Source organism: Lathyrus oleraceus, chromosome 6, assembly GCF_024323335.1.
Source record: "Lathyrus oleraceus cultivar Zhongwan6 chromosome 6, CAAS_Psat_ZW6_1.0, whole genome shotgun sequence".
NCBI classification, from domain to species: domain Eukaryota; kingdom Viridiplantae; phylum Streptophyta; class Magnoliopsida; order Fabales; family Fabaceae; genus Lathyrus; species Lathyrus oleraceus.
In genome coordinates, this window is record NC_066584.1 from 112,229,719 (window position 1) to 112,252,027 (window position 22,309).

At 43.0% G+C, this 22,309-nt stretch overlaps 1 pseudogene; it reads left to right on the forward strand.

Moving 5' to 3' along the window:
* Positions 1-21,802: 21,802 nt before the first annotated feature.
* Positions 21,803-21,902, forward strand: LOC127099032 (uncharacterized; annotated as a pseudogene).
* The last annotated feature ends 407 nt before the right edge of the window (positions 21,903-22,309 follow it).

A 22,309-nucleotide genomic window follows, 5' to 3' on the forward strand; every position in this document is an offset into this window, starting at 1 on the left:
CTAGTTTGGCGTGCGTGAGCCGAACTACGGCAGCTCTGATTCTCGTTCCAGACGAGATACGTAGGCATAGGATGCGATGTCCTAGCGAGCCCTCTCCTCCTTTCCCCCACCTGTGTTGTCTTCGGTGTGTGTGTGTGATGTTTGTTTTAGCAACCTATTCTTTCTTTTAGAGCGTGGATCCCGTCGAGTACGACGAATGCGTAGGGGTGCTAATACCTTCCCTTCGCATAACCGACTCCCGATCCCATTCTCTTTGGTCGCGAGACCATGCTTTTTCCAGATTTACTTCGAGCGTTTCCTTTCCCTCTTTGGGATAAATAACGCACGGTGGCGGCTCTGTGTTGTTTTGTTTTAGCCCGCCGGTTGTTTTTCCCGGATGCGACAGTTGGCGACTCTGCTGGGGACTTCATAATGTTGACCTGTGCTGGTCCATCTTCCCTAAGCGAGTCTCTCCTAGCGCTCTAGGATAGTTTAGGTTGCTTGTGCTGCTATTTATTGCATTTATTATTCTGACTGTGTATATATTTGCATAAATATTTGCATGCATCATACTATCATGTTGCCGTCCTCTGTGCAGGTGGTTCCTCTGTTTGGGGTGGGTGTTCTGAGTGGGGCTAAAACCCAGGCCCGAGTATACACCTAGGATTAGTGTGGTCTCACGTTCCTCACATGCCGGTTGGGCATGCTGTTGTGACGCGACATACCACAAGCCGGACGAGGTTCATCTGAGAGTGCTCTTCCTCAGTGGGGTTTTCCACTTTGGTTGGGTTACCTCTTTTGGGCTATTGACTTCGGTGACCGATCTTTCCCGGATCTTTGGTTTAGACGATCTTAAGGGAGCTATAATGGCACACCCGAAAGGGCAAACCCATTGAGTATCTCTGCCCGATTGTCGAGACTATTATCCGCCTTAGGATGACCTGATTAGAATTTACCTGTGAGGGGAGGGTGATTCTTACAGATGCATGTTCAGATGGTGACTTTGATGGTGACTTTTGGTTCCGTGGATTAGAGTCATATTTATAAGTCGGATTTATGGCCGTTTGTTTCTGTGACGCCGAAGTGCTGTCCGAGTTATTTATCAGTGGGGATCCGTTTATTTCAGGATTCCCCGGGCCGATTCAGAGTTTGTTGTGGTTATCTGCTCAGAGTTTGTTTGGTGATGATGATGATGATGTATCTGTCTTCCGTTTATTTCGGAACCCTTGAGGTGGATTTGTGGTTATATATTCCTTCAGATGGTTGAGATCGGCTCAGAGATCAGGCTTCAGTGCAGCAGATGACCAGACGACTTGGAGGATGGCCCAATGCATTGCATTCATTCATCAGCATCATCACATTCTGCATTTATCTACATCTAACACATGTTTGTCCATATGCAGGGACCCTTTTGATCGAGATCCTGGTTGAGAGACTTTCTGCTCAAACATGAGGAGGCCCGGTTTAAAGGACGATGTTTCCTATAGCTTCTTTGACCCAGAGATTAGTGTGCTGAAGGATATGATAGCTTTGATTACACCCGACCATGTGGGGATGTTTCGTGAGGCATATGGTGGTATTCTGAAGATGGTCTTCAGACTCACTAACAAAGATAGGAGCGCCATTCATACTCTCCTCCAGTTCTATGATCCCGGTTTGAGGTGCTTCGTCTTCCCAGATTACTTATTGGGGCCTTTGATGGAGGACTATGCTGATATGTTGGGCATCCAGATCAGAAATCAGGTTCCTTTCTATGCTACTAAGGAAGAACCCGATATTGGAGGGATTTCCCGTGCTCTTTATTTGAGTCCGGAGGTGGTGAAGGGGAGTCTGAAAGAGAAGGGGAAGTTGCCTGGTTTTCATCTGAGTTTCCTAGAAGCTAAGGCCAAGGAGAATGCTGAGTTGGGTAATTGGAATACGGTCTGTGCCGTGATTGCTGCAGGCATTTATGGGATCATTCTGTTTCCTAATCAGAAGAGCTTCGTGGACATTAATGCCATCCGCTTGTTTGTTCAGAGGAATCCTATCCCTACCTTGATCGGAGATGTCTATTACTCGGTCCACAACAGGAACGAGAAGAGGCGTGGGGGGCTGATTCGATGTTGCACTCAGTTGCTATACAAGTGGTTTATGGGTTATTTGCCTTCCAAGGGTGCTTTTGTTTTGCTTGGCCAAGATGTTAATTGGGCAACCAAGCTGATGGGTTTGAGGGCCAAAGACATAGCTTGGACTCACAGTAGTGGGGTTGGACAAGACTTCATCTGCAGTTGTGGGGGTTTTCCCAATGTGCCGCTTATAGGAGTTCAGGGTTGCATTAATTATAACCCGACACTTCTTAAGAGACAAATGGGATTCGCTATGGAGCTTCCTTCGTTCAAGAGTGAGGTTCAGGAGACTTTGTACTTCCCAGCTGAGGGCAATCAGGCCAGGTTAAAGCAGGTATCTGAGGCATGGCGCAGCATTCAAAGGAAAGGCAAGGTTTCTTGGGGTAGAGCTAATAACAGATCTTTTCCTCCGTTCGATGACTGGCTCAGTAAGAGAGTGGAGCTTACTTGTCTACCATTTCCTATGGTCGATCCTTGGTATCCGTTGGTTGAGGAATCTCCTTCTTCTGTTGGTATGGATGAGTTCCTAGAGATGAAGCGGGAGAGAGATCAGTTGCTTGCAGAGAAAGCGGAATTGGAGATGACTGTTGCTCGAGTTCAGATGGCTAACCAGGAGATCAAAGGGAAGATGGAGGATCAAGACAAGCGACATGCCCTGGAAGCAAAGCGCTTTGAGATGGATACTGCCTACTATGGGAAGGTCGGTCAGGCTTTGGCATCTTCAACAAAGGAGCACGACGTCACCAAAGAGAGATTGGCTAGAGCTTCAAAGGTCATTGAAGATGAGAAGTGGAGGCAAATCCTCGTGAGAGATCAGAGAGACGCCAGAGCCAGAGTCCTTGCTGCAGAGTGGGAAGCGGAGAAAGCAAAGATCATCGCCGAGAGAGATCATTACCTTGCTGAGAGGGATCATTACTTCAGGCAGATGAAGATTCACCAGAAAGAGGTGGGGAGATTACAACAGGAGAACACCGGGCTCAGGTTCGCCGCGGAGTTTGCGAAGATGGTTGATGAGATCGGACCTTCTGTGGGACCCTCATCGGGCTAGCTTTGTCATTTGTGTGGATTACCGTCAGACTTGTTGATGGAATTCATTTTGCTTGTATTTCTTTCCCGATTCTGGAAATCTGTATCTGATTTGATGTATGACTATGGCACTTATTGTGCATTTTGCTATGTGATGATTGTTTTCATTCAGTGATTGATCTTCAAGCTTTATTTGCTTTCCCGTATGCACTCACACAGCACACACACATGGTTGGGTAGTATTTTGCTGAATCAAATATCTCTGATCTGTATAATGAAATCAAATGCTGAATATTAGAATATTGCTGACGGGTTATTATTTTGTCTCGATGAAGCCAGGATCAAGAGACAAAGTGTTCCGCATATGGATAAACACTGCATTCATGCATGATCATAATAACTTGTGTTTTATTTTGCAGGTATCTGTTGCTAACGTGCTTGATTGTTTCAGGAATCATTGCTCTTGCTCGCAGAGCTGTACCTTTGCACTCAACCCGTCCTCACAGATACTTCACGCGGCGCAATACTCCCAGACTGATGGATCTCCCAAATACAGACATCCTCGAGCTGAAGGACAAGATGAACGAGCTGATCAACATCATGCAAGGTTTTGCAGTTGGTCAGAAAGCTCTAGCTGATAAAGTCGAGAAGCTCGAGCGGGCTTCAACAGCAAACAGTGGTGTGAACCTGGATGGGGTCTCCAACCAGGGGCTGGGTGGATCTAGAGATGGTGGTAAGAGAACAACAGTAGGTGTGGTGAATAATGCTGCTGGTTTCGGTGCTGCGGGTGGTCAACCGGGTCAGAACATGAAGGACAGTCTTTTCCCGCCTTTCTTCGGTGTTGATGACGACAGAGAGGAAGACAGAGAGGCCGATCAGTTCTCGATGCACAACGAACCTTTTGGTCAGTATGGTGCCCCACCACAGAACAAGGAGATTAAGCTGCTGGCTGAGAAAATCAGGGCCTTGGAGAGTTATGCCACTCCTGGGGTGGTCAACATGTCAAATATGGGGCTAGTGGAAGGGATTCTGATCCCGCAGAAATTCAAAGCACCCGCGTTTGATCGGTACAATGGGAGTTCCTGCCCTGAGACTCACCTACAGGCGTTTGTCCGTAAGATCTCAGCTTACACCATGGACCAAAAGCTGTGGATGTACTTCTTCCAGGACAGCCTGTCCGGAGGCTCACTGGAGTGGTATACCAAGCTTAAGTCCTCAGATATCAAGAATTGGCAAGATCTTGGGGACGCATTCTTTAAACAGTATCAGTTCAATGCTGATATGGCCCCGAGTCGTACCCAGCTGCAGGGTATGTCTCAAAAGAATAATGAGGGGTTTAAAGAATATGCCCAAAGTGGAGGGAGTTGGCTGCCAGAGTGCAACCTCCACTTGTGGACAGGGAGATGTCTGATCTCTTCATGGGGACCCTGCAGGGGGCATTCGCTGAGAGAATGGTTGGTTGTCCTGTGACCAACTTTTCAGACATCGTCGTGGCCGGAGAGAGAATTGAGAGCTGGTTGAAGCTCGGGAAGATTCAGGGCGGTAATGCTTCGTCGTTTGGGTCGAAGAAGCCCTTTGGTAATGGCCAGAGGAAGAAAGAGGGGGATACCAGTGCGGTATATGCTCAGAGAGGACCCAGTAGGGATCGTTACTTCCAGCACACTGCTGCGGTAACTATTCCTGCTGAGCATCAGCCTGCACAACAACAACAACAGCAGCAACAACCTCAACAACAAAGACAACCGTTTCAGCAGAGGCCTCAGAGGGCTGGTTACCAAGTCAGGGGGAGAATGAATGATAGGCAGTTTGACAGGCCGCCGGTGACTTATTCTTTTTTGTTAAAAAAGTTGATGGATTTGGGGCTGGTACAACTCAGAACTTTGGCACCTTTGAGACCTGATCAAAGGCCAGCCAATTATGATGAAAATGCCAAGTGCGAATTCCATTCGGGTGCTCCCGGATATAATGTAGAGAACTGCAAAGCTTTTAAGCACGTAGTTCAAGACTTGGTGGATTCAAAAGCTATCAACTTTGCACCATCTCCCAATGTCAATGCTAATCCCATGCCCGCGCATGGTCAAAGGGGGGTGAATGCTATTTCTGAGGAGAGTAGGGTTGGGCTGTCTACTGTTGATCAACTGAGGACTCCTCTGGCTGAGGTTAAGAGGCAGTTGTTGTGGAATGGGGTTCACCCGGGCTGCGGTATTGATTGTGCTGAGTGCACTGTTGTTCAGAATGGGTGTTCATTGTTGAGGAGGACTGTCCAGGGTTTGATGGACAATGGGAGTATTCTGATCGAGAAGGTGGATATGGGAAAAGATGAGGTCTCCACCATAATAATTTATTTTGACCCGGTGGATTTGTCTACTCTTGCTGAGGCGGCTCCAGTTACCATCACGGTACCTGGACCAATTCCATATGACAAAGATGATGCCGTTCCATGGCATTATGGTGGGGAGGTATATTGCAATGGGGAGAAAGTGGAAGAGCAGACTGCGGATGAAACCACCGTTTCAAAGGTGGATAATGCCGGTCCTAGCGGTTTCACTCGCAGTGGCAGATTGTTTACTCCTGATGCCTTGAGGGGAGGGGAAGGAGAAAAAGAGAAAAAAGAAAAGGCCGAGGCTTTAGCCAGGGCGAAAGGGAAACAAGTGGTGAATAATGGTACTCCTGATGTGACACCGACGCCTGTGGGGTCGGAAGAGAAACTTGATGATGATGTAGAGGAATTCTTAAGGATCATCAAGAAATCCGAGTACAAGTTGGTGGACCATCTGCAGCAGACTCCTTCCAAAATCTCGATTCTATCTTTGCTGTTAAGCTCTGAGGGGCATAGGGAGGCTTTGTTGAAAATTTTGAAGAAGGCCTATGTTCCTCAGGAGATAACAATTAATCAGTTGGAAACGGTCGTGTCTAATGTGCATGCTAGCCATGGGCTAGGTTTTACAGACATGGACCTGACTGTAGATGGGAGAAATCATAACCGGGCGTTACATATCGCAATGGAATGTAAAGGAGCCGTGCTTTCGCATGTGCTGGTTGACACCGGCTTCTCATTGAATGTGTTGCCGAAGAAGGCTCTGGCAAAGCTGAATTGTGATGGGCTGATTCTGACTCCGACTGATTTGATAGTAAGGGCGTTCGATGGGTCAAAGTGGGCCGTGTTCGGAGAGGTTGAGCTTCCTGTAAAGATAGGCCCGGAGGTGTTCAAGTCGACTTTCTATGTCATGGATATTCAGCCGGCATACAGTTGCTTGTTGGGTAGGCCGTGGATTCATGCTGCTGGGGCAGTGACCTCGACTTTGCACCAAAAATTGAAATATATCTGGGAAGGACAAGTTGTCACCGTCTGCGGGGAAGAGGACATCTTTGTCAGTCACCTGTCCTCATTCAAGTATGTGGAGATGGACGGCGAAATCTGGGAAACGCCAAGTCAAGCGTTCGAAACCGTTAAGGTGGAGAATGCTCTGTTTGCCAAGGAGGAAGAAAAACCGTCCATATCTTCGTATAAACAGGCCGCTGAGGTGGTGAAGAATGGAGAGGCTCCTGGTTGGGGCAGGATGATGGATATCTCTGCAAAGAAAGACCACTTCGGAGTGGGGTACCAGCCAGGCAGAGGCTCGGGACAAGGCAGAGGACGCCGTACGTCGGTCACCTTCACTAGTGCCGGAATGCTGGATCCGGATCACATCTGCATGATGAGTGAGGAAGCTGATAGCGACTGTGAAATGGACCGGTGGATAAAGCCGTGCGCACCAGGGATGGGAGTCCAGAACTGGAAGGCTGAAAAGATCATCCGGGTCACTCTGCTGGAAGAGTAATATTTTTCCTGTTTTTGATTTTATATGCATGAAAGCCATACGTGTTGCCCGACACGTAATGGTTCATTGTAAGGGCCACCTCATGTTTCATTTTGCAATATTTCGCATCATAAATAAATGGATGTTTTTCAATTAAAAGCGGTGTTCCCTGTTTTTCATTTATTTTTGCAGTTTTAAAACAAATAAAAATGGCAATGTTTGTTTTCATTTTTCTTTTTTGATTTATCTCGTTCCGACTTAGAAAAGTAATTCTCCGGATCTCATTGATAACAATTTGGTTACACGTCATATGACTTCGACAATCCGATCTATCATGCCGAAGAAGAAGGCGAAGAAGATTGTGATCTGCTGGAAGATTAGCCAGGTTGTTGAAACAAGAGGAGAAGGTGATTCAGCCGCATGAGGAGCGGATTAAGATTGTTATCCCAAGCACCGCCGTGGTCAGAAAGGAAATGGAAATTGGGGCCGCTTCAGAGGCGAGTTGAAAGCAGAACGGTAGCCCTGTGGAAAGAGCATGTGGATATCTTCGCCTGGTCGTGTCAGGATATGCCAGGGTCGGATACCGATGTCGTTGTGCACAAGCTGCCATGGAAAGAAGACTGTCCTCTAGAGAAGCAGAACGCCGGTGCTACTTATCAGAGAGCCATGGTGACTTTGTTTCATGATATGATTCATCATGAAATTGAATGCTATGTTGATGACATGATAGCAAAGTCCCAAACAGAAGAGGGGCATCTGGCAGATCTGGCCAAGCTGAGTAGACCAGTTGAGACAATTCAAACTGAGGTTGAATTCAGATAAGTGCACTATCAGAGTGCGGTCCGGTAAGATGTTGGGGTTCGTTGTAAGAGGGGAATCGAGGTTGATCCTGCTTAAAAAAAAAGGAAAGAAAAATAAGAGAAGTGCCTGAACCGAGAACAGAAAAAGAGGTTCGTGGTTTCTTAGGTAGATTGAGCTACATGTCATGGTTCACATCTTATCTAACAGCCACGTGTGAACCTATATTCAAGCTGTTGAAAAAAAACGGATCAAACGGTCAGGTGAAATAATGACTGCCAAGGGGCATTGAAAGAATAAAAGAAAAAGTTGCAGGAACCTCCGATTCGGATGCCTCCCTATGGAGAGAGACTGTTAATCTGGTACTTGACAGCCCTCGAGGGGTCTATGGGGTGTGTACTGGGGCAGCACGACTAGTCTTGTCGAAAAGAGCATGCCATATACTACCTTAGCGAAAAGTTTACCGACTGTGAAACAAGATATTCACTGCTCGAGAAAACTTGCTGTGCTTTGGTCTGGGCTGCTCGCCGACTAAGGCAGTACATGCTGGTCCATACCACTTTATTGATTTCCAAGATGGATCCAATCAAGTACATTTTTGAGAAGCCAGCATTGACCGGACGGGTTGCGAGGTGGCAAATGATTTTGACAGAATATGATATTCAGTATACCTCTCAGAAGGCGATCAAGGGGAGTGTATTGTCTGATTACCTCGCCCAGCAACCCATTGATGATTATCAACCGATGAAGTTTGAATTCCCTGATGAGGACATCATGTTTCTCAAATCGAAAGATTGCGAGGAACCAATTCCGGAGGAGGGGCCTGACCCTGAATCCGAATGGATTCTGATGTTTGACGGGGCCGTTAACGTAAATGGTAGCAGTGTTGGTGCTGTTTTGGTTACGCCGAAAGGATCCCACATTCCTTTTGCTGCCCGGCTAACATTTGAGTGCACCAACAACGTGGCTGAATATGAAGCTTGTATCTTGGGGATTGAAGAGGCGATTGATTTGAGGATCAAGAACCTTGTCATATATGGAGATTCAGCTCTGGTTGTAAATCAAGTTAACGGAAAATGGTATACGCATCAGTCTCATTTAGTGCCATACCGGGATTATACGAGGAGATTGTTGACGTTTTTCACCAAGGTAAAGATGCATCATGTGCCTAGAGAGGAGAATCCTTTGGCAGATGCTTTGGCTACTCTAGCCGCCTTGATTAAGGTACAGTGGTGGAGTCAGTTCCCCAGTGTTGAAGTAGGTCGTCTGGATAGACCGGCTTATGTGTTTGTTGTTGATACAACGTCTGATGATGAGAAGCCGTGGTATTACGATATCAAGCGCTATCTGGAGACTCAAGAGTATCCTGAGGGAGCATCGAAGAAGGACCGAAAGACTCTGCGGAGGTTGGCCATGGTGTTCTACTTGAATAAGGATGGGGTTTTGTACAAGAGGAATTTTGATTGGGTCTTGCTCAGATGTGTTGATGATAAAGAAGCAAGCCAATTGATGAAAGAGGTTCATGAAGGATCGTTCGGTACCCATGCCAGTGGGAATGCGATGGTAAAGAAGCTGTTGAGGGCAGGTTATTATTGGATGACAATGGAGGCCCAATGTTTCAATTTTGTGCGGAAGTGTCATAAATGCCAGATTTATGCTGACAAGGTGCACGTGCCTCCAAATCCGTTGAGCTTAATGTCGTCTCCATGGCCGTTTGCTATGTGGGGCATTGATATGATTGGGAAGATTGAGCCTACGGCTTCGAATGGGCATCGGTTCATATTGGTGGCTATTGACTACTTCACCAAATGGGTGGAAGCAGCCTCTTATACGAATGTGACGAAGCAAGTCGTTGCCAGGTTTCTCAAGAGAGTCATCATTTGCCGATATGGGGTTCCCGAGAGAATCATTACTGATAATGGTTCTAATTTGAATAACAAGATGATGGCAGAATTGTGTCGGGAATTCAATATCGAACATCACAATTCTTCTCCCTATCGTCCGAAGATGAATGGGGCGGTTGAGGCAGCCAACAAGAATATCAAGAAGATTGTGCAGAAGATGGTGGTAACCTATAAAGACTGGCATGAGATGTTGCCGTTTGCATTGCATGGGTATCGAACGTCGGTGCACACATCCACTAGGGCAACTCCTTTCTCATTGGTATATGGAATGGAAGCCGTGCTACCGGTTGAGGTTCAGATTCCCTCTTTGAGAGTCCTGATGGACGTAAAATTGCAAGAGGCTGAATGGGTAAGGACCCGGTACGAGGAGTTGAGCCTGATAGAGGAGAAGAGGCTCGCAGCCATCTGTCATGGGCAGTTATACCAGCAAAGGATGAAACGTGCTTTTGACAAAAAGGTACGACCTCGGGTATATCACGTGGGTGATATGGTGCTGAAAAGGATCCTTCCTCCTCAAAACGATCGAAGGGGCAAATGGACACCCAATTATGAAGGTCCATTCGTGGTCAAGAAGGTTTTCTCTGGTGGAGCCTTGTTGCTAACGACCATGGATGGCGAGGATTTTCCATCCCCTGTGAATGCAGACGCAGTTAAAAAATACTTCGTATAAGGAGACCCGCTGGACGAAAAGAATAAAATAGTCCAGGCAAAAATGGGCATCCCAGCGAACAAAAAAAAAAACAGAAAGAAAAGGTTCGGGCAAAAATTAGGGATATAAAAAGAAAAACTGTACACCCCGCAAGTCGAAAACCTGAAAAGGCGACTTGGGCAAAAATGGGTATCCCGGTGGACTGAAAACCCGAAAGGGCGGTCCAGGCAAAAGAGGGATTGAAACGAACAACTGCGTCTGGCATGATCGTTTGTGCTTTGGTTAAGGCATCATGGATAATACCCGGTGGGGATCAATCAGAATCGTCTTGTTTAGAAGGCAGAAAGCACGGAGAGTCTGAGGACATATGGGGTGTAACCGAGTTGGAACTCGATGAGATTACGGGTTTTGATCGCTCGACTGGGTGAGTCGAGAATGGGATACAAACTGCAAGTGCACAGTTCTATCGCGTAGTTTTAAAAGATATCGATCCCACAGGGACTTATGAATCGATATACCGTTATCTAAAGTTACTACGTAAATCTAAGGTGAAGATGTTTGATTGTTTGGGGAAAAACTAAGAGCTAAACTAATGTCTAGATTAAATATTAATAAAACGGATATCGGTATGTAATTCGTCAAAACTAGGGAATCAAGTCTTTGTCGGTTTCTTGGTTTTAAAATGAATCGTTTCGGTTAACTTTATTGGTTAAAGGTTCTATCTCAAACTCTCGCTCTGTTGAATAAACCATGATTTCATATTAATGTTGCTGTCACTTATAATTAAGTCAAAAACCATATTTTGAAAACAATAAAGTTGCAGAAACTCTTTTTAAGAAAATACTGACCGTTTTAAACACCCTTATCTCAAACTCTCGCTCTGTTGACTTAGGTTATATAATTAAATCCAAATGCTTAACTCTCGTCCTCACATTCAATCTTTAAAAATACTTTTTGGAAAAGGTCAGAATTTAATTAATTCTAAAACTTGCTCTCGCCCTGATCTAGAATTAATGCCTAACTTACACTGTCCAGTTAAAATCTCAAACTCTCGCTCTATTGATTTTAACTTCTTTATGTCTTTTACTTTTGTAAAAAATCTTGTTATTAAACCTGTAAGTTGAGACCATAAAAAGATTGATTTTGATTTTAAGTTTAGATAGACCGACTCAGTCTCGATCCCTTATTCTGCTTACTTTACATACCGATACCTAGGCAAATTAGCCAGACATGCTAAATAAACAAGAATTTATATCATGCATAAACAGACTCATTCCAGGCAGGCAATATGAATAAACAATAGAATAAAACATTAAAAATTAAATAACAATTAAAGAACCTGAATGCGTAATACAATGGTCTTGAACACTCCACCACAAGCCGGTAGGATTTGTTCTTCGATTCTTCAATTAAGCAGTAAAATAAATCAAGGAAATAAAACTCGAATATAACGTAAGGTTAAATCCGGTATAAAGTTGCACAGTAGTTTCCGGTGTAGAAACTATTACGCGAAAAAATATCTAAAAGCTAAAAACGGGAAAAATAAATTGCAAGGGAAAAGAGAAAGTAAAGCTTGCAAAAGAAATAAATAAAATGAACAATGCTGGAAAGGGAAAAAAATAAGCAAAGGCGTGAAAGGAAAATTTGGCAGAGCTTCCGCAAAACTGAGCGTGCAAAAACCTCCTTCTTCGGCAAAGAGAGGAGATGGCTATTTATAATAGCCTTGGTAACTGCCTTCCGTTCCCTACGAGTCTTCAGCATGGCTAAATACACGGCTTGGGAATAGGACACGAAGTCCTCAACGTTACTTCCATTCTTCTGAGAGCGTAACTTGCGCCAAAAAGCTAGTAGACTGGTGTGACGCTCGTCACACCATGTGTGACGTCCGTCACAAGGCTACTTCGCGTGACGCTCGTCACAACCCTTGTGACGCCCGTCACAGGGGCAACGTGCGCTTTCTTTTGGGCTGGGCTTGGTCTTGGTTATTTGTTTCCTTTTTATTGCTTTTTACACCTCCTTTTCTTCCCTTTTTCACTTTTGCTTCAAAATGGGTACCTGATGTAAATAGAAAAGAAATACTGCATAATATCTGATAAAATGGGATAAATTAAAGTAAATGATAATATAATCTAATTAAATTAAGTCTTAAAATGTGATATAATTTCATGTTATCAAACTCCCCCATACTTAAATCTTTGCTTGTCCTCGAGCAAAATTCAGTATAGAACTTGTTAAAAGTTTTAGCCAGATGAAATTTCAAAGCACACATCAATTCGTACTAGGTTGCGAATGGATTTTTGTTTAGGAGGACTTGAGTTTAATCTTGACATCAACAACCACCGTTACAACTTAGATAACCCTACTTTTATGCCAATCAGTTTCAAGTACCCTATGATAGCTATCCTGGTTCCTTTAGTCTTATTTTACCCGTTTTCATTCTAGCGAAATCACATTAAGCCCTTTATCTTTTCGCGCACATAGTGGAGTAACCGGTTAGTGATTATGATCCGCTTTTAGCTAGAAGTTCTGGTATATAAGTCGGATAACTTCATTATTCAGTCCATTGCAAATTGCGGGGGATCGAACCGTAGTCCGCCCTACCAAGTTCAGTACCAGATTCCTACTGAACCAACTCATAATGGATCTTTCGTATTGTGCTTTTGCATGATCTGCAACCTTTAGATTAAATGATCTGGTAAGGATCACCTAATTTAATTAGTGCATTTCTTGATATATTTATATATTTTAGGTTACTTTGGGGATCATTCACTTATATTCATCGGCTCTCCACGTAGTTTGCTATTAAGATGGTGCTGACTTCTGTATAAACTACTTGGGGTTGCCATAGAACTAAAAGTTCAAGGAATTGGTATAATAGGTACTTTATCCTGATCTAACATATTGAGGTTCTCAGAGCGTTGTTATGGTAATAATTTTGTTTTGATCTCACTCAAGTTTTATAAAGTAAGCAACCTTTATACTTATTGGGTGTGTTAAAATTTTTGTTATGGCTCAGGAAATTGAGGGGAATAGATAATAGAAATTTTTCACACTTAGGAACTTAACTTAAAATAAATATATATAATAATTTTTTTTTTTTTTTTTTTTTAATAAGAAAGGGAAATAACAATGAAAGGGAAAATAACATACTTGAAAAATGGTAATAGGAAGAATATTGTTTCCCCCCCCATACTTAAACTGGACATTGTCCTCAATGTTTTAAGGGAAGGAAATACAAAATGGAAAGGCAAAAGAAAATAACAACTAAGGCTGCCTTCCGCCTCTGGTTCTTGGACCTGGTGATCTTTGACGTATGTCTAAGTTGTCGAACCTGCTGAACAATTCAGTAAACCGCTGGTCGGTTATGGCATTCCGAGCATCCTGTTGCTGTTGCATTTGACGCATCATCTGCATCATCTCTGTATTCTGTGCCTGCATTCCATCGATAGCATCCATAATGTCATCGTTGGTCGCAGGCCTTCTTCGTCGACGACGTTGGGAGGATGGGCCGGCTGCATTACTGGAAGGGTTTAGCGGGACTGATTGTTGTGTTGGCGGATGATCACCTTGTTCCATTTCTTCAAACTCATCTGTTTGCTGGTTTGTTTGTGAAGGCTCGGTGGTTTCAGGAGCGCTAAGATCGTAGAGGTGGCGGTCGGGGTTTGTGACATCAGTTAGGGTGGTATTGGGTAGCACAACACTCGGGACTGCTTGGTTGTTCACCATAAGATAATAGCCTCCGCCTACTCTGTTTTTAATCAGGCGGCTGGAGCGGCAATAGCTGATATCCATAGACAGGGGAGGTAGGGATTCTAAAGTTTGGAGTTTATCCCCTAGGTTCAGGCCAAGTGCTATGGAGGTTATTAATCCACCAACTATAAAGGGTTGCCGGCCTCTAGCACATAAGGTGCGGATATGATGAAAGAGAAAAGAGGCGACGTTTACCTGAGCATCCGATTCGAAAACGCACTGGAGGAAAAATAACTCATTTGAGTTGACCTTACTGTTGTTTGGTCTTCCAAAAAGTGTGTTTTGCAGGATACGGAGAAAATAACGGATGGTGGGGTTATGGATGTGGGAGAGAAGGAGTTCTTCCCAGTTGTAGGTATTTATACCGGAAATTTTCTTAAAAAGATCGAAAACTAGAACTGTGTTCCAGTTTGAGGTTGGAGGGATTCTGGCATGCAGCAGACCTTCTGTGGGAAATTGTAGCATGGCACTCAATTGGCGTTGGGTTAGAGAGTACTCGGTGTTAAACATACGGAAGGTTGCGGTACCGGTCAGAAATTCACCTTCACCGGCGGGAGTGGTGTAGTCGTAAGAACTTAGGAATTCTAAGGTTAGGGAAGGGTAGGTGGGTTGGTTATGGGTGCAAAGGAAGGTTAAATCGGCTTTACGGAGCATCCACTCGATACCTTGGAGTAAGCCCAATTGTTGTAAACAAGTTAAATCGGGGTACCTGGTGGAAGCGACGCCTCGCTGTTGGAAGCGCTCGAATTGCTCTTGCTGATAGTTGTCATCTCCGGATCGGAAGATGATATTTCCGAAATTTTGATTTCCCGCCATTGTGATGAATTTTTGAAGGGATGATTTGGAAAGGAAAAGAAGTGTATTTGATATGAGAGAATTGTTTTGTGGTGAATGAAGGAAGTTTTGGTAGGTATTTATAGGAGAAGGATTGGAAGGTAGAAAGAAAAAGTGGTTGAAAAGTAATTAAGTGTGGTAAATGAAAAATGAATGGGGAATGTAAAAAATTAAAGTGTAACGTTCGTCTCCAACGGCTCCTTAACGTTCACTTGTCGGAAGGGCGTTACGCTCGTCACAGGGGTGTGACGTTCGTAACAGGCGTTTTGCGTGCCGTTCGTCATGGAGTGTGTGACGCTCGTCACACCTCCTTTTTGGCAAGGCTTCAGTGGCGCTTCACAGAATTACTTTGGTAGCGTATTTTAATGTTTCATTTTGCTTATGATCATTTTTAGTATGCAATTTTAATGCATTGTGCACGCTTACTTGCTTTGTATAATAATAATAATAGGTAACAACAGTAGAGCATAATAGCCATTGCATAATAAAATTAATTAAACAGCTTCAATAAAAATGATCATAATGTATTACAGGGAAGGAAAATAATGAAATGAAATAGAAATAAACATGAATTCAAACAACATTAATGAAAAAAATCTAGCCTAAAACTAAATAACTTAGAAAGAAATATAACTAAATTCCATCTATCTTCGGATCTCTGGCCGGAGGAGTAAAAGAGTTAACATGATGCCGTAACATACGTAACTGGCTTGCCGTGCTGCTCATGTATTCTAGGATTTCAAGTCTCAAGTTATGGAAATCTTCCCTGAGGGCGTCTTGCTCTGACATCAAGGCTTCAATGACTGTTTTAATATCTGTTCCTGGCATATGATGTCGGAGATCAGGCATGACTGATTCTTCGGCCAGGACAGGCTGAGGAGGAGGATCAATATCATAGTAGCCGGAAGGTGTCTGAGGGTCAGATTCAGCAAGAGAGATATGGTCAACATAGTGCTCATAGTCGTCACAAATCTCATAATCCTGGATGGATTCAGTGGATCCAGCCGGAGTTGGGGTTTCATTCAGGTTATAGAGCCAGTTCCTTTGATTATGAACACTAGTTCTAGGATCGGGCATGGTGAATAGGCAGAGAACCTGGTTATCAATAATAAGCTCGAACTCATCAGACCCTATGTTTGCTATAAACATAGTGTTGAAGAGGAAGGGTAAACTCATAGTAGTAATGCCACAAAAAGGGTTAAGGTCAAGCATAGGCTGACGTAGTCCAATAGCATTACCTATCATAGTGATCAAACCGCCTATTCTAATGGGTGCTCGCTCGTCCTGGATAAGGTGGTCCAAATTAGCTAACATAAAAGTAGCACCGTTTACTGGACGGTTCTGGGAAGCACAAAATATGATGAAGAGTTCATCACGTGAAACTGAAGTACTATTTGGCTTCTTCCCAAATAAAGTGTGGGTCAGGATCTTATGGAAATAGCGAAAAGCCGGGTTATGTATGTTTCCAGAGAGAAACTCATGTTCTTCGGGCTCATCATTTCCAGTCAGCTTACCCCAAAAGTGTTCAAGCTCTCTATATTCAAAAAGTTCTTCCTGGCTTACAGTGAATGTATCAAAGGAGGTAGGAAAACCCAAAAGGTTGGTGAAGTCTCTAATATTAAATTGGTACTCCATATTGAACATTCTGAACTGGATAAAACCTCTGCTAATTCCTTTTCCATGGCTAGGTAGATAGATTAATGAACTAAGGAATTCTAGTGTGAGTCTCCGGTAGGTGGTGAAATGTCTCAGGATAGGGGAGGTCTCCCATCCTATCTGATTCAGCAAAAACAGGACACTCTGTCTCAGTCCAAGGGCAGTCATAGCCCAATCATCAGCATATAAACTAGGTAGCATCTCTCTAGCGGCTAGTTCTTCAAACTTTCGTTTCTGAGCCATTCCTCTGAACTTGATACCCATACGATCAAAATGTCCCATCTGGTTAGTGTTAACTAGAGAAAAGAAACATGAGTTTAAGTCAGGATTTGGCCAAATGCCGAAAGAAGAAAAGAATTATTATTATTATATATATATATTTTTTTTCTTTTTGAATAAATCAATAATGAATACTAAATAGAAATTAAAAGAAATAATTAAGAGAAAAATAGGGAAATGATAATAATAATAGAATAATAAAATAACAGATTAATTTGTGGGTTGTCTCCCACTAAGCGCTTTGTTTAAATGTCGCAAGCTCGACAAAGAAACTGTTAAATATAGTCTATGAGTCCTGGGGGCGTTTCGTCTAAGTGTAGAATTTGCGAATCCTCGTTGGTTTCCGCATAGTGATAATGTTTCAGACGTTGCCCGTTTACGGTGAACGGTTCTGTAGATTGTCCTTTTATTTCTACCGCTCCACTGGGAAAGATTTTAGTGATATGAAAAGGTCCTGACCATCTGGATCGTAGTTTTCCCGGGAATAACTTTAGTCTAGAGTTAAATAAAAGTACTGCATCGCCTTGCTTGAAGACTTTCCTTGATATACGCTTGTCATGCCATTGTTTTGTTCTTTCTTTATAGATTTTGGCATTTTCATAGGCGTCTCTTCTGAGTTCCTCTAATTCGTTTATGTCAAGGATTCTCTTTTCACCGGCGGCTTTATAATTCAAATTTAAATTTCTAATAGCCCAATAGGCTTTATGTTCTAATTCTACCGGGAGGTGACAGGATTTTCCATAAATGAGCTTAAATGGGGTCGTCCCTATGGGAGTTTTATAAGCAGTTCGGTATGCCCATAAAGCTTCTGGTAATTTCAATGACCAATCTTTCCTTGAAGTGGCGACCGTTTTTTCTAGTATTTGCTTGATTTCTCTGTTAGATACTTCCACTTGTCCACTGGTTTGAGGGTGGTAAGGTGTTGCTATCCTATGTCTCACTCCATATTTAAGTAGTAGTTTTTCGAGTACCTTGGATATAAAGTGTGATCCACCATCACTGACTACTATTATTGGGATGCCAAATCTCGGAAATATTATATTTTTAAAGAGTCTAGTTACTACTCGGGTGTCATTTGTTGGGGAAGCTATAGCTTCGATCCATTTTGATACGTAGTCAACTGCCACGAGTATGTATTTGTTACCGAAAGAGGATGGAAAGGGTCCCATGAAGTCTATCCCCCACACGTCAAAAACCTCTACTTCCAAAATACCTTTTTGTGGCATCTCGTCACGTCTAGATATGTTTCCCGTGCGTTGACATCTGTCACACTCCTTAATAGCCGCATGTACGTCCTTCCATATAGTTGGCCAATAAAAGCCAGCTTGTAGGATTTTAGAGCAGGTCTTGGATGTACTTGTGTGACCACCATAAGGCGCAGAGTGACAGTGTTGGATTATATTTTCTACCTCTTCTTCGGGTATACATCGACGGAAAATACCATCGGGGCCTCTTTTGAAAAGTAAGGGATCATCCCAGTAATAGTGTTTTATGTCGTGGAAGAATCGTTTCTTCTGCTGGTAAGATAAAGTAGGTGGAACTATTCCGGCAGCTAAATAATTGACTAGATCAGCGTACCAAGGTATGACAGATATAGCTAAGGTGGTTTCTACTTGCATGTCGGAGTTGTTCTCTTCCAAAGTAGCTATGAGTTTATCATACGAGAAATCATCATTAATGGATGTTCTTTCTGGTTCAAGGTTCTCAAGTCTAGAGAGGTGGTCTGCTACTACGTTTTCAGTTCCTTTCTTGTCCTTGATTTCTAAGTCGAATTCTTGTAGTAACAAGATCCATCTTAGGAGTCTAGGTTTAGCATCCTTTTTTGTTAAAAGGTACCTGATAGCAGCGTGATCAGTGTAAACTATTATTTTGGCTCCTACCAGGTAAGAACGAAATTTATCTAGCGCAAATACCACTGCTAGGAGTTCTTTCTCGGTTGTGGCATAATTCATCTGCGCTTCATCCAGGGTTCTGCTAGCGTAATATATAACGTGAAGCTTTTTATCCTTTCTTTGTCCTAAAACAGCACCTACAGCATAATCACTGGCATCGCACATTATTTCGAATGGTTCATTCCAGTCTGGTGTCTGCATAATGGGTGCGGAGATCAATGCTTGTTTAAGAGTTTGAAATGCTTTTAAACAGTTATCGTCGAATATGAATTCAGCATCTTTCATCAACAGTCCGGTTAAGGGTTTAGTTATCTTAGAGAAGTCTTTGATGAATCGTCGGTAAAAACCGGCGTGTCCTAAAAAACTTCGTACTTCTCTCACGGTTCTTGGGGGTTGAAGATTTTCGATTACCTCTATTTTGGCTTTGTCTACTTCAATTCCTCTGTTCGAGATGATGTGTCCTAAAACAATTCCTTCTTGTACCATAAAGTGGCACTTTTCCCAATTAAGTACTAAGTTTACTTTTACACATCGCTCCAGAACTCTTTCCAGGTTTTCAAGGCATTCTTCGAAACTTTGTCCGTATACAGAAAAGTCATCCATGAATACTTCCATGATGTTTTCGAGAAAGTCGGCGAATATTGCCATCATGCATCTTTGAAAAGTTGCAGGGGCATTACACAGACCAAACGGCATTCGTCTATACGCGAAGGTACCAAAAGGGCATGTGAATGTTGTCTTTTCTTGGTCATCAGGGTGAATTGGTATTTGAAAGAAGCCTGAATAACCGTCTAAATAACAGAAATGTGAATGTTTAGCTAATCGTTCTAACATTTGGTCAATGAATGGTAAAGGGAAATGATCTTTTCGGGTTGCTTTGTTTAGTTTCCTATAATCAATGCACATTCTCCATCCCGATTCGATTCGTTTAGTTATAGTTTCTCCTTTTTCGTTTTCAATAACGGTTATGCCTCCTTTCTTGGGTACAACGTGTACAGGACTAACCCATTTGCTGTCAGATATAGGATATATAATACCTGCTTCTAATAACTTGGTTATTTCTTTCTTTACTACCTCACTTAGGATCGGATTTAGTCTTCTCTGGTGTTCCCTAGAGGTTTTACAGTCTTCTTCTAACATGATGCGGTGCATACAAATAGAAGGGCTTATTCCTTTAAGATCGGTGATGTGGTATCCTAGTGCAGTTGGATATTTTCTTAAGATATGTAGGAGTTTTTCTGTTTCGAGTCTTCCTAGATCTGCATTAACTATCACAGGTCGTTCAAGTTCTAAGTCTAGGAATTCATATCTCAGATTTTTGGGAAGTGTTTTCAAATCAGGGGTTGGTTTGTTAAGACACTGCGTAGGATCTGGTGTTATTGCTAGGCATTGTTTAGATTTGTCCTCTAAAAGATAGTCTGATGGTTTGTCTTCTCCTGACTCTGCTTCTTTTATGCATTCATCGATGATATCCATGAAGTAACATGTATCTTCTATTGCAGGTGCTTTCAAGAATTGGGAAAGAATGAATTCAATTTTTTCTTCACCTACTTCGAAGGTGAGTCGTCCTCGTTTTACGTCTATGATTGCACCGGCAGTTGCTAAGAATGGTCTTCCTAGTATAATAGGTGTCGTATCATCTTCTCTAATGTCCATAATTGTGAAGTCAGTGGGAATGTAAAACTGACCTATGCGTACGGGAACGTTTTCAAGGATTCCTACAGGATATTTGATGGAACGATCTGCTAATTGCACAGACATTTTGGTCGGTCTTAATTCTCCCATCTCCAGTTTCTTACATATGGATAAGGGCATAACGCTAATTCCGGCTCCTAAATCGCATAAGGCTTTGTCGATGACAAATTTTCCTATGTGACAGGGTATAGAGAAGCTACCCGGATCCTTGAGTTTAGGGGGCATGTTTTGGATTATAGCGCTACATTCGGCAGGGAGTGTAACGGTTTCGCTATCCTCAAGTTTCCTCTTATTAGAAAGAATTTCTTTTAAGAATTTAGCATATGAGGGCATCTGCGTAATAGCTTCGGTAAACGGAATTGTAACGTTTAATTGTTTAAGGAGATCAACAAATTTTCTAAATTGGCCTACATCTTTGGTTTTAACAAGCCTTTGAGGGTAAGGTATAGGTGGTTTGTAAGGTGGTGGAGGTACATAAGGTTCCTTCTTTTCTAGGGTTTCCTTATTACTCTCTTCCTTTTCCTTAGGTTCACTTTCCTCAGTGGATTTCTCAGGGTTTTGGTTTTCTATCCTTGGGTCAGACGGTCCTTCCACTTCCGTTCCACTTCTCAATATAATCGCATGAGCTTGGCTTCTCGGATTGGGTTGGGGCTGTCCAGGGAATGTACCAGTTGGTGCAGCGGTAGGTGCTTGTTGTTGAGCTACTTGAGATATTTGCGTTTCCAGCATTTTGTTATGGGTAGCCAAGGCATCTACTTTGCTTGCTAGTTGTTTAAGTTGTTCGCCAGTGTGTATGTTCTGGTTTAAGAAATCTTTATTGGTTTATTGTTGGGAAGCTATAAAGTTTTCCATCATGATTTCCAAGTTGGATTTTCTAGGGGTATTATTGTTAGGATTCGGTTTCTGATATCCTGGAGGTATAGATGGGGATTGATTTGGAGACTGTCCAGGTGCGTATAAAGCATTATTACTCTTATATGAGAAGTTTGGATGGTTCTTCCAATTTGGGTTATAGGTATTCGAATAGGGGCTTCCTTGAGCATAGTTTACTTGCTCTGTTTGGATTCCAGTCAAGAGTTGACATTCCGCAGGAGTGTGGCCTTGGATTCCACAGACCTCGCAATTCTGAGTTATAGCAACCACGGCTGCTGGAGGTGATACGTTTAATCTTTCAATCTTCTGGACTAAAGCATCCACTTTTGCATTGACGTGATCAAGGTTACTTATCTCGTACATGCCAGTTTTCGGTTGAGGTTTTTCCACTGTTGTTCGTTCGGTTCCCCACTGATAGTGGTTTTGGGCCATGCTCTCGATAAGCTGGTAAGCATCAGCATAAGGTTTGTTCATTAGTGCACCACCTGCAGCGGCGTCTATTGTTAACATTGTGTTGTATAAGAGACCATTATAAAATGTGTGAATTACTAACCAGTCTTCCAAACCATGGTGTGGGCAAAGTCTCATCATGTCTTTGTATCTTTCCCATGCTTCGAAAAGAGACTCGTTGTCTTTCTGTTTAAATCCGTTTATCTGGGCTCTTAACATAGCTGTTTTGCTTGGTGGAAAATATCGGCAAGAAAAACTTTCTTCAACTCGTTCCATGTGGTGACTGAGTTGGAAGGAAGAGATTGAAGCCATCTTCTAGCGCTATCTCTTAATGAGAAAGGAAAAAGACGAAGTCGAATTGCCTCTGAAGTGACACCATTAGCTTTAACAGTATCAGCGTATTGGACAAATACGGATAAATGAAGGTTTGGATCTTCGGTAAGATTTCCAGAGAATTGGTTCTGTTGCACAGCCTGCAACAACGAAGGTTTAAGTTCAAAGTTGTTTGCTTCGATTGCGGGCGGAGCAATACTTGAATGCGGTTCATCTTGCGATGGAGCGGCGTAATCTCTAAGAGCACGAGCTGGTCCTGCCATCTCGGTTAAAGAAGGAAAATCTT